This window comes from Manis pentadactyla, chromosome 12 (genome assembly GCF_030020395.1).
Source record: "Manis pentadactyla isolate mManPen7 chromosome 12, mManPen7.hap1, whole genome shotgun sequence".
Lineage (NCBI taxonomy): Eukaryota > Metazoa > Chordata > Mammalia > Pholidota > Manidae > Manis > Manis pentadactyla.
Genome location: NC_080030.1, coordinates 97,012,664 through 97,026,620, shown reverse-complemented (window position 1 = coordinate 97,026,620; position 13,957 = coordinate 97,012,664).

The following is a 13,957-nucleotide window of genomic DNA, read 5'->3' as shown; positions in this document are numbered from 1 at the left end:
ATCCACATTACAGGTACTCTCTATGATAAAAGACCTAAAAAAAAAAAAAAAAAGCTATCAACCAACACCCAAATGAATGGTACAATATTATGGGTACAGATTTACAACTTTAGGAAAAATATTCTCATACACTGGTAAGGGGGATCCTGTGTTGTTGCACTCGTGCATAGCATCTAACTTTATCACCATAGCTACTTCTTTCCCTAAGTAAGTTCTGAATTTGCTGTGGAAGGGAGATAAACATTGAGAGATCAGCTTCTCTGGTCCACTTAATTACTGTGAGTGGAACTGTCCTTTGAGTTAAATGTAGCGTAGACATTCTTTATGTTCTGAGCCCGTTTCAAGAAATTCTCTCCTGACTCTGCCTTCCCCAAAAATCATTGTCATTAATCCCCCAGTTCAGTTCCTTTGAGATTCCTTATTCTCTAGGAAAACCAAGAGCCACTCTCCATAAATCCTGGCAGATCTTTTCTTGAAGCAGGGTGAAACAACTGTCAAACTCTACTGGATATACTAGCATTAGAAAAAAAGTATTTCCTATGGCATTATTTTGCTCCATGAACTCCAAAAGAGGTCTTGTAGGTCATAAAGAGAATCCTCCCAATAGGCATGATGGATCAGTATATACCTAAGTCCTGTGGATAGGCATTCTCCGAAGAGTTGGGCATTTCACTTCCCCAGGAAACCTATATCCTGGGAATTGGATTTAGGTGTCTCCAGAGAGAGGTATGAATAAGTTTCTTTATGTTCTTTAGTGTCAAGGGACTATCAGAGGGAATTAGTGTTTAGAGTGCTAACAAACACTTTTCCTCCCAATTCTCTCATTTTCACATGAGAAAGAAAAGTTCTCAATTCAACTGACAGTCTAATTTTACTATCTCTAAGACCACATTTTGTTTTTTACCCGGCTCAGTCCCTGCAGCAACAAAGATAAGAGATTCTTTTATCTTGATCCTAGAAACTCCCTGGATTTGAGAGAGTGCTATGAGCCTAGAATTCAAGGATTTTAACTTGTCATTCACTTTCTTTAAGCTGCCCATTGATGTTCGAAGCAGCTGCCCCTTTTCTAAGTCCATAAATTCCTCATGTACATCCTACTGTTCTGTGGTAGGAGCAACTCAATTCCCAAAAGTAAAGCCTGCAATAAGCGCTTGATGCCAGGTGACCACAGGCAATGATTTGATTAGCTTTTTCACTGCTGCTCAATTCCCATCTTGGCATTTAAGCAAGATTTTGACTGGTTTCTGACCTAGCTGTGCCAGATAAACAATTGATGGTCTCCACATCCCCTTGCAGGTATCTAATGCACCCCATTTCCTTGGTAATAATTTCTCAGATAGGGTTCTCAGTTGTGAGCAGCAAAAACAGATCTAGTTAATAACAGAAAAAAATATATTTGTTGAAATAATGTTGGATAACTCAGAGAATTAGCTGGCAGGATGGAAGACCAGCTAGGAAAATGGGCAGAAAACCACAGAAGCTTTGTAGGAAGAACCACAGCCAAAATTACTGAATAAATGAAGTTGTCTGGATGCCCCATAGGTGCCACTGATCGGCTGCTGGTAATTACCAAGGCCGCACACACCAGAAAATGAGTCAACATATCCAAAGGGCATAAATCTAAATACAGATCATTGGTAAGCATGAGAAAGAAACCACAACAAATACAAGAAAAGCAAAAGTTCATCTCTGTCTGTAATACACAAGGGTGTGACGCAGGTTTCATTTGAGATTACGTGGAAAGTGGTATTAAGAGATAATTAATTAATGTGCCATCTTCATCCGATATCTTCCATTATGGTCAATTAGTTGTATGATGCTGAGAAAGTCATGTGTCCTTCCTATGACTTGCTCATTATTTCTATGATGAAGGTAAACGTAATGGCTACCTCCTGAGAATGTCATGAGGGAAAAATGAGTAATATACACGAAACACTTAGAGTTGAATCCAACACATAGAATGCATTTTATGGGTAGTTAGTTAAGTAGTAGTAGAAGTATTGAGATAGGAGCATCATCAGAATCATTCTGAATTTGAAGAAGAAAATACTAGTATGTAAATACAAAGAGAAAAGAGCATTTGGGAAATTGTAACTGTAATTTAAAAATGCCATTGGAACGACGTGGACAATTAAGTCCCTCCCACTTTTCATCTTATATTTAGCAATTAAGTCATAATAAGTAAATAAATATTTCGGGTTTTTTTGAGCTGATACACTTGTTAATTGAAGTTTCTTTATATAAATAGTTAATATGTTGGGAATAGAAAGAAAATTTAGTTAAGCATATCTAATAGGAACTGAGCTAATAAATACTTGATAAAATATTAGTGGCCCTCCCACTAAAATGAGAAGCAAGATGGCACTATGACTATTGCTTGGGTTCCCAGGTAATGTAATCATATGAAGTGATACACATATAAGATATTTGAGTGGCAGAAAAATATGAATCTAACAAGAAAATGATTGTCTATCTCAAAAAGCAAGAGAATTAATAAAACAAAAATTTTTAAACTTATACCTAATGAAATAGACCTAAAAAATGATTGAATACATCCACAACAATAAAAAAATTGATGGCTTCCTTATTCATATACACAAGATAAAACTACTAGAAAATACAGTGGAAATATGTAATAGAAAATATCATGTAAAATAAAAGACAAATTCCATACATAGTGGTAGGAAAACCTGTAAAGTTCCTATGCATAATCTAGCAAGGATGTATTGAACATAAGCAGAAGAAAGAAAGAATACTTTTCTGAAGATATGAAATAAATGAGAACTGTTTTTTCTGGGTTATCAGCTTCAATCTTAATTTCTTATTTCTCCTTAATCATTCCTCTAATCTAAATTAGTCTATATGTGTAAACAAATTCCAAGCCAAATATATTTTCCATAAGTTGAATTTGACCGACTCTTTCTAAAGTTTTTCATCTGATATATTTTTGGGTTTTGCTTTGTTTTATTTTTGCCTTTCCTGGTGCAGTATTTCTCAAATAGAGGTATTGCTGACATTTTGGTTAAAATTCTTTGTTAATATGTTAACCTCTCTGGCCTTCACTTAGTAAATGCTAATGGCACACACCTCAGTCATTGTAACACCTTAAAATAGCCCCCCATATTCCAAGCTTGAAATAGATTTTATGTATATTTACAAATCTTGCTTATCTTAAGCATGATCTTTAAAACCACTGGGAAAAAGATATACTATATACTGAATAGTGTCAAAAACAAAATCAAGTCAGAGATCCACCTCACCTCATACCAAACACACACACACACATAGTGTGTCCAAAGGTATTAAAACATTCAATAAAAAATAAAAGAAACACATTTTTCATTTCTTTCTTTGTGCTTTTATGCTTTGATAAAGAAGTTCTGCCTGACCTCTTACTAAGTTGACTTGGAAAGAGCAACTTCCCTACTATCTGCTCAAATTGTTGTGTTAAAAATGCAGGAAAAAAAATAAGCACAGTGTTTACTGTGTTATTAATACTTTAGAATTGCAATAGCCATTTCTGTTTTGAAATTGGATCCAGAGAGGAAACAGCCCATCCACCAGAGAGGAAAAGTTTAAAAGTTCAAACTATAATTTTTTAAGTGACCACTTCTTTCTCCCTTTTCTATGTCTATTGGTCATTTATTAACTTCAAAAAGGAAAGGATTAAAAAACTACAAAATGGACTGGGCTGGGAAACAGGAGACCAAATACCAAAGGGTCATTTTTAATCATCAAAACTGGTCTTCAACTAATGTAAATTGTTGATTTTAATGCATACAAAATATTTTTCAGTAAAATATACATTGGATTGGAAATTCAATACTGTAAAAATGTCATTTAACAGCAGATTAATTGATTTTCATATTACCTGAAGTAAAGTCCTACTGTGTGTGTGTGTGCATGTGCGTGTGTGTGTGTGTGTGTGTGTGTGTGTGTGTTTTAAAAAGTTCTCAAACTGATTCCAAACTGTTTTCATTGGATTCTGTCACTATTTCTTTTTTATCTGGGATTAATCTTTTTTTCTTATAATTGTACAGAAGCACTCACTGGTCCAAACTCAGTAAGTGGACATGAGACAAAGAGAACAGCTGAGCGAGGCTTTAATGACGGTCTTGCAAGATCAGGTGTCTGGTGGGCATGCACACCTGAGGCTGCTGGCTCCAAGTAATTTATTCCTTAGTATGCGAGTCCCTCCCCTGCTTCCTCATTGGCTGAGTACTACAGAACTCACATTCTTTCCCGGACGTCACCTAAGCCAATTATATCCATATTGGGCCTTCTCTGACATTTGTCTTAATTTCATTGATAAGTTTAAAAAACTCAAACAGATATAGCAAGGTCCTTACCAATCCCCCCCAAACCCCTCTCTCAGCCTGAACAGGATCCTGGCATATTTTCCACCACAGGGCCCTTTGTTAATATCTTATTGTTAAAATGTTTAAACCTCTTGGTGGGAATAAATCACATTTAAGTTTTATGCTTTTTCTAACAATATTATGGGTATAATTGTTTGTTCATTTCCTTCTTTCTCTGCATGCTACTTATCTTTTACTGTTTTATAGCTTGGCATTATACAGAAGTTTTAAATACAGAACTATTATCATTTCCTAATTTTTTCTTCCTGTGGAAGATATCATCTCTATTAAGGTACTATAAATACTCTCCTATAGTTTTACATGCACATATTATTTAGATAATTTCAGCATTTTATTGAGTAGATCATTTTGCAAATATAAAAAAAATATTTCTAGTAATACATATTGAATTCCTAAGTATGACTATACTCAGTGGCATGCTTAAACATGGACTCCATATTTAACTTGAAATGTTTTAAAAGCATTTCTTTAACTTTAATTTTTTTATAACAAGCTGTTCTTGAGATACTCAGCTATAGAGTTGAGATATTGAAGTTACCATTGGGATTATATAATAATAGACTGAGTGTGAGAATTCTGAAAAATGTGATGTTTCATGCTGAACCACCCACTGTGAGACTAGGTCCCATTTGAAAACAGAAGCTTGTATTTGCAGAGCATTTTCCCAGGTTGGATTTGCACTCTGTGACTCAGGATTCTTAATTCTCACCAAAGATGACTTTCCAATGTGGGAGAGCACAACAGAAAACATTTTTAAAATAATACGTTCTAGCAAATTAAGTTAACTGACTTGCATGTCTCATCTTTCTTTTTTAAAATCAATTTTAGATCTATTTCTTTGCAGAATCCTAGACTGTGTTTAAATGTTTCTCAAGGTCATGCATATACCTTGAGGAAGAACTTGGACTCCAAGTTCACAGAGAACTTGACCTTAGTTGTGATAATATCATTCAACAGGTTTATGCATTCAGGAAAGTTACATAACCTTCTAAACTTACATTTTCTCATGTAATAGAGATAATAGATAGTAATATCCACCTTATATAATTGTGGTGAGAATTAAATCAGACATTGCATATAAATGTTTATCTCATGCCTGATACCTAGAGAAGACTGAGTAAATATTAGCTATTACATTTGTCAATGCAACCTCCTCCTTCAGTGGTTTCCCTAAAGATATTGCAGATAAAATCCAACTGGATGCACACTCCTAGCATTCAACGTCAGTTCCACCATATGCTCAGGTCTACACAAAGCTACTGATAGAGTGAATTCCAAAGTTGCAATTTAAAACAGATCTGCTTCGTTGTGTGCATGACAATATACACAAATATACATAAATGCTTTTCCACAGGCCTACCTTCCAGATGTGTACAGCTGCTGCAATACAGATAGAGACTGGATTTTGTTGCAAGATTGACTGCACAGGTGGTATGGTTTGAGGCAATCACAGTAGCTGGCTTCTGTGAAAACTAAGCACAAATTAAATATATTTCATTATGAGGCTATGCTTGAGATTTTAGGAAGACTAAGTGTCAACGTATTAACTTCTGCCTTTGCTCCTTTTAGATCTCAGCTTCAGGGCAGCCCAAGATGAGAATATTAACAAGGCATGCCCATCTATGTGTACACCCTCTGTGAGACCCTTGACCTTACAAAAGTAAGCTTATTGAGAGAATTATTAAACTGGCCCTATTCAGTATCTTTTGCACATTACATGTGTGCATTTTTACAAAGGGAATATAAAGCCTGACTGCAAAGCATAATCATCAATGGTAATAGTTACATTTTCATCATATTTATGCAATAAATAAGTTTGTCAAAACTAGAGCTTGAAATCTGTAGTGTGTTTCCCTCTTGTATTATCTCTTCTGCTAATGAGGCTGGCTTTAGAAAGCTATGACTATCAGTCTCAAATAAAAATTAAAAGTCAGTATATTACATTTCTCCTTCTTTTCCTTCTGCATATTACATTGCTCCATAAGCTCATTAATGCTGGAATCCTCTCTCTCCTTCGGTACGATTTTCCTCTGTGGTATGATGCTATGAATATTTATGGTACAATAAAAATAATATAATAATAGGCATTTTCTCAACTTGTGTGGCGTGTATCTTCAGACAGAAGCTGGGAGGCAGTATTTGGTACCTCCCACTAGAGAAGATCTTTATGTCCTGTGAAATAGCTGGCTGTCCCAAAGACCTTCACTTCCAAGTAAGTTGAATGGCTCCTGTACTGAAAAATTCTGAGAAGACTTCTTTTCTGCCTCCATATATAGTTTTGACTATCATCATCTCTGAAACATTGCCAGATTTTTCTTGCATTGAGTAAGTTTTAATTGGTATCCTTATTCATCCTTCTTATGTCAACTACTACAATTCATTCTTTTATAGCCACCTTAAATCTTTAGTCTCTAAAATTCCAGGGTCCAGAACACTCCGAGCAGACTATTATCTTGCTCAGTGAAGCAGGACCGCTTTACCCTCACTCCTTCTCCATCACCTTAACTGACTGGATTTCTTTTCAATTATAAATTTAACTCAAAATTGTTTTTTTTTCAAATATTTGCCAAACTTTCTCATTCCAGCCTATTTCCTAAGCCTGATGTCTGCTTCACTACATATAATGCTCCTAATTCTATGACTTTCAATATTGCCATATACCACCCTCCCATTTATTCTTCACAGCCATTCTTCTTATTTTATTATTATGCTTAGACTTTGTTCTATTTCCCATTAATAATTACTGAAAAGTAAGTTTTTTTTTTATCCTCACAACTATTAAATAAATTCTTAAGTTTGCATCAAATGAACATCTTGGCATTTTTATTGTAAAAATCCCAGGAATTATTTTAAGGTTGTAGGACATCTCAAAAACATGTCTTCATCATTTGCTCTGTGTGTGTGTGTGTGTGTGTGTGTGTAGGAGCAAGAAGCGAAAAAAAGGGAAAGATAGGGTCAAAGACAGACACAGAATATGCACTTTAATACCTTTTTACAAGGTAATGTTGGGAGAAATTCTGCATGGGTCTCACATTTCTGTACATCTTTGAAACAGAGGCACAGACCTTTTTTCTGGACTATTATTTCAAGGGTGTTAGTATAGAAAACAGCTGGCTATTAGCTCTCCCTCTGGAACTGAGAGCAGAATTTTTTTTGCTTTTTGTTTTGTTTTCTTTATTTTTTTGTTGTTCTTGTTGCTGTCATTGTCACTAACAGTCCAGTATAATAAAAACATGTTTCCCTTTGGGTAAAAATCAGGCATGCTTTCTACCTACTGTAAAAGGTTTGGTTTCTCTAACTTCATGTTTTCTCTCTTGTATCATAACCGACTACATATATGGATGGTGCCTGAAGCTCTTTAGGCCTCCCTATGGGAACTGGAACTTGGGGAAATAGTGAAAATACTGATACTCTGGCTATTACAATCATTGGAAATAATAAAGTCCTTTATCTTTTATCCAAGGGGTTTATTATTGATTGACTGGTTGTTTTCTCTGAACATCCGTGATACAGAAACAGAATAACTTGTTAGGTAAAATCTCAGACCTTTCCATTTTTCTGAGGCATAGAATGCGGCTGGAGGCACCGTTTTCGGCATGTGGAAAGATTAGGGTCCCGTGGGCCGATTAACAGGAGCAGAGGAAAGGTTCATGTAGGTCAGGTGGGTAATAAAGAGTCTTCCATTTTGTTGCCTCTTAATTAATTGAAGAGATGGTTTCTGGAAAAGCACTAAAAAGTATGTGTAAAGACAAACTACCCAAATGACGCCCTGGGTGTGACTGATTGTCTTGTAAGAGGGGAACTGGGCTGCCCTCTAGCTGGTGATCATTCTCAGGTCTGCTGCTCTGCAGTGACTGGTACTAAGAAATGAACTCTTTTCATTCAAAAGAGATGTACTTAGGAAAAATAATAAAGGGAAATTCGTGACCACTGTGGACAGAAATCAGGCAAACCTTCAGAATTCTAGTTAGTTGACTCAGGAGATGAGATACAGGGAATATAATGCTTGAGTTGGGGCATATGATGCCTGTTAAGGAACAATGGCAAATAGATGACTTTTCTTACGTCTTAGGCCCTTCTGTAGCCTAGCATGCCAGCACTTGATCGTTTCAGAGATGACAGTAAATTGTCTCTGAGTTTTTGCAGTAGATCCTGGCTGTTATTACTATAGTGGTGCTCTGTCCCTTCCAGGGACACTTCCATGAGGAAGACAAGCTCCTCTGAGAAATCACAGACAGACATTGACAGGTGCTTGGGCTCTTCCTGGATAAGCTTTACAATCCTGATGAAAATGACCCAGAAATGAAATAAAATGGACCCAGAGAAATCTAGATATACATATATTCAGTAAGCCACGCCACCTTGGAAAACTCCCACAGCCCTTATGTTGAAACCAGGCAAGAACTTAGCTGTCATTTTGGTAATGGAACTGTAGATGCCCCAGATGAAGGTGGAATCCTTTAAAAAGAAATTGTTACAGTGTATGTCAAATCCAAATCAGCCAAAGGGAATAAATCCCATAGCCTCAAGCAGAAAGCAATGTGGCTATGGTGGCTGTGTCAGGGAATCCCCAAATGTAAAACAGAGCATGTCAGGAAGGGCAATCTTGCTGCTCATGCAGGTCTTTGTCGGACTGAAAGCATTGGAGGTTCATTTGGTTGAGCTACACACAGTGACATTCTGCACACAACTGAAAATAAATAAGCCTCACCTCTGACTCCTTCCTGTTTACTACCTGGCATTCAGCTGCTTTGCGAAATGAATTGTAGGTGTCCCTGACCCCAGGAAGAACCAAAGGCCATATGTACCCATCCAGGTGTGCTGGGAAATTTGGAGGAAGAAAGAAATTCAAACTTACATAATTCTGTTGGAGAAATGTACCCAAGTCACAATCCTCCCTGGTTCCACTCTGGGGTACTGAGATTCAGGTAGTAAGATTTGGGCTGGGTACAAGCAGGGGAAGGGGACCTAATACGTCCTTGGGAATGAGGCCCTTTGGGCAAGTTCATTGTAATATTGTGGTTTCCACTGTGAAGGTATATTAATGTTTTATATGTGCGTATTGTGAATGCTTATAAACTCCAGAGTGGGTTATCCCAATCGGCAAGTGCTACATGTAGAAAATTGTTAGTGGGGCACATAACCACTTCCCATCTTGTCTTCCTGTCCCTTCCAGGGTGGTCCAAGAGAAGCAAAATATAACCCAAGGAGAACGAGTGGAAAATCACAACCTTGCACCTTAAAGATAACAAGAGTAGGTTGTAATGTCAACACAAGATGGCAGATGGAGGTTTACAATGGATTACTGCCAACAGAATCCAGTTGTTGCTGCAATAGCCCCATTAATGAATTCATTGCACAGACCATTGGCACTTGGTATGCTCTATGAACACGGCCAATGCCTTCTTTCCTTTCCCATTGGTGCCCAAGGACCAAGCATAGTGTGTCTTCAAGCAGAAAGGCACTTAATGCCCCTAGGAGTACCAAAGCTCCCCTGCCATTTATTGACAAATGGGTGAGTCAGGATAACTCTGATTCTGCCTTCTGAAGTCTGAAATTTTCACTAAATACATGATGACCTGTGTGTCGTCAAGTCGGAAGCCTCAGTATCAATGGCCTTGACTGTAGTGCTTTCTACTGGCGAAAGTGGCTGATAACCTTCAACAGAGTTTAGAGGCCTGCTAGTCTGTGTAGGTGTACATCAAAACTTTCAACCCTTCTGTCAAGGAAAAACTATGTTCTCTTTGCCACTCCCTAAGGAGATATAACAATTTACTGACTTCTTTGAGTATTGGAGACAAGTGGTCGTTTTACTTGGGACATAATATTGCCTATTACACAAATAAGCATTATTTGAATGGGATCCAGACCAAAAGCGTGTGTTGAAAGCTATTCGGTGAGCTTTGCATGTTCTCTGTAGTTCTGAACTCTTTGAGCTACAAGCCTCTGTGACTCACGATTTTACTGATTCTGTCTCTGGCAAAGGAAAGCTCCCTGTATTCAGAGATGACCCTTGGGGTCTTGGATTTGTTACCTCCATAACACAGTTACTAGGCAACTCTTTGGGGAAATCTTTACCCCCCAACTCTACCAACTGAGGCAAAACTACTGGCATAATAGGGCTCTTGAGTCACAGGGGTTGCCCTAAAAATCCTGTGCTTGGTTCACTGATAGTTCATCTAAAACGAAACCTCATGTTGTCCACTGGACTGCTGCAGCTGCTCAATGCAACACAGCTGAATACCATGCAGAACTGAACATGGACATGGTTATTCAACTCAGTAGACCAGTACTCCCCTTGATGAGCATTGTTTTATGGTTACTGTCTCTTGAGCTGTTGCCAGTGCTTTAAACTTTATTCTGCCACCTGGTAAACCACAGACTGGCAGATTAAAGACATCTCTCTCTGGAACCACAAACTATGGAAACAAATCATGCTGCCTACTGAACCATCTGGGTTAATCATGGAGATGCCCACAGTGAGGGCCTCTGCTCTAATGAGACCAAATGGAATCAGTCTGCTCACTGAGACTGCCCTGCCCAGATTGCCGCTGTTTCTGCCTAGATTCGTCCTCAGACTAGACATGGCAATGCATCTATCAAGGTAGATTGAACACCAAGTAAAGGACCCTTTATTTTGATTTATTTTATGATTTAGTTTATGATGCACAGTCTACCACTGCATGTCCGATGTATGAATCTGACCATAAGTGAATGTGTTTTCTTGCAGGGGAAGTTACACTGGGTGTTTCACTCCCCTGCTCGTAGCACATGGACTGGATCAGACTATGACCCCGTTAGGGGAGTTGGCAGTACCTCCCAGCTGTGGCATTTTTCATATTATAGCACTGCTGTTCCATGGTCTGATCAGCCTAATACGGAGGCCACTGTCACTCTTCAAGTAGTCTATGTCATGTGTTCAGCTTTATGGGCTATACGTTCATGCCTAACATTGGTGCATCTTTTATCAAAAAGTCAGACAAGAATGGGCTTTGCCAGTTTATTCAGTGGACTTCTCGTGTTGCATAACATCCCCAGGCACCTGGTATTGTGGAACATTGGAAAAGCCTCAAAACTTGACTCAGAAAGATTTCTGTCTATTCCTCCTTCAACTCTTCCTCATCTATACACCTTATAAAGCAGTTTGGACACTGAATACACAGTCCCCAGAAATGGATCATCTCTTTTTGGTTGCTTCCTCCTAAAAGGATAAGGAGATCATATATATCGCTTTTGAAATTTTGGGATTCTGCCCTGACCATCATTGAGTGTGATACTTGTTACTTTTCCCCAATAGCAACCCCAAGCCAGCTAGATTTGTAAACCCTTTGGGTAGCAGCCTTAGTCGAAACTTAAGGAGAAAGACACCTGGATTTCTAGGGTAGATTCAGATGCTTTATGAGATTTACTTAGCTGGTTGGCTCTGGGACAGTTGATGTTAATACTGCATATTGCCTCATCCTGCTACTCAAAGTCCTATTGATAGTAACCTTAATTAAATGTAGTATGAGACAAATTTAACAGATTTTGTCCTAATCTTGGGGTCATATTAATCAGTGTGTCTGATAAAGTGGTGTACTCAAGAAAATTTTCCAGACACCAGGACAGTGTTGAATCAAAGGATGAATACCATTAGAAAATAATTTTCCATGGGTCTTGCATGTTTATTGTCCAATATGGCAAAGATAATGTTTCCCTTTAGAGCAAAGATCAGTCAGGTTTACTGCCCATTGTAAAAGGCTCAGTTTACCTAAGTGTAGAATTCCACTCCTGTAATACAAAGCACTGTGTGAGCAAGCACTGGTCCCACTTAGCATTGTTCAGTGGGCCACCAGCATAAGTACTGATTCTCTGACTACTGCTATTGCTGTAAGTGATAAAGTCCTTTGCTTCTGACTCAGGAGTCTTGTGTCTTCTGCCAGCACCCATGAAACTGTGACAAACTAACTGTAGAGTAAAATGTCAGACCCTTGTAAGTTCTTGGCATATGGATTATTAATGTATACTTATTATGAAGTCACTAATATTAAGGAGGAAACTTTAAAAACCTTAAGAGAATTTTAAGAAAACTTTTGTCTATAGATCTTATAGGTAACATTTTCAAGGGATATTGGACTTTAAAATAATTAAGTGAATGAATGAATGTGATTACACAGAAAGTAATTCAGCGCTACCCTGAAAACAACTTCTGGTTTCCACTAAGGAGATTTATTTTAGTATTTTAGAGAAACTGATGAAAGGTATAGAAAATACCCAATGACATAAATTGTGTTTTGACATTTGTAGGTAGTTTGAAGTCTATGGATTGTTTAATTGAGAACTGTTCCTCTAAGTAAAAGTACTCCTCCTGTGGAGTAGAAGATGAATATTCTGCTCCCAGGCTAACCTGTCACCTTGTAGGAATGACCCAAATATCCTCTCCCTGAAGTCTAAGAAATGCAACATAATGATAGTCAAAACACTAGAAGACTAGAAGAACTACTACTGAGTAGATGGGTATAAGTTGATATATATATATATATAAATATATATGGAGTCATATGACTCAGGTAAATTTTGAAATAAATTTTAGCTTCATACATTAGAAACAGGAAACGAAAAAAGCTTATTCCAAAGTTTAAAAGTGTATACAATATCTGACTAATGAATTTGCTACTAGTTGTTCTTTTCTATGGACATTCACACAAAATTTCATAGGTCCTTTTGCATGAAGTTCAAAATATCAGGTAGCAGACAAATAGAAAATCAGTATTCATTTGGAGTGAGTTATATAGCCATTCCTCAGGCTTGAGAGTTATTTAATGAAACACAGCAAAGTGTGGTTGGTCAAATCTTAAGGAAACATCTTTCTATGCCTTATTTCTACAGCAAAATAGGTCAACATTTGTAATTCTAAAGTTCCATTCAGAAACGTGGGTGGGAGGGAGACTGTTCTTGGAAAAAATATTCAAAATTTTCTTCTTTGCTGGTATTAGAAAAGGTAGGCAAAGGTTATTAGTTTGCTGTTACTCAGTCCCTGCTGAGTACAGTCAAACATAAAAAAAAGAATAAAGAAAGGAAGTCAGCTTTCGATCCCAGTTGCATGCTGATGAAGCAGTTAGTGATTAATTGTTGCTCCTAGTAATTGTAATAATCATATTTCAAAGAGAGAGAGAGAGGGAAAACATTTGGACTTTAAAATGTTTTTGCCTGAAAATGTAATTTCTGCAATATTTTTGGACTTCTTGAAAGGAGATATAAAGATCTTAATGTAAAACTAAAAGAAATATGAATCCCAAGATTGGCTCAACATCTGGTATTGGTTTTAAAACCCCTCCTCTGGCTGTCAAAAATCAGCAGTCTCCCTCACACCAGCCCTCTAATTTTCTGATATATTTTTCTTTACAATCAAATTTGCTTTATAGCGAAGACAGCATAACACAGAATCCAAAATGACAGCAACAATTTAATATGCATTGCCTTATTTTCAATAAAGCCAGTGAGTTCACATTTACTCCCCCTAAATGGTGTTTACACTTTTTAATTAAAGGTTATGTGTCAATCAGCAGACTTTATCATATTCCAAATTCTAAATGTGT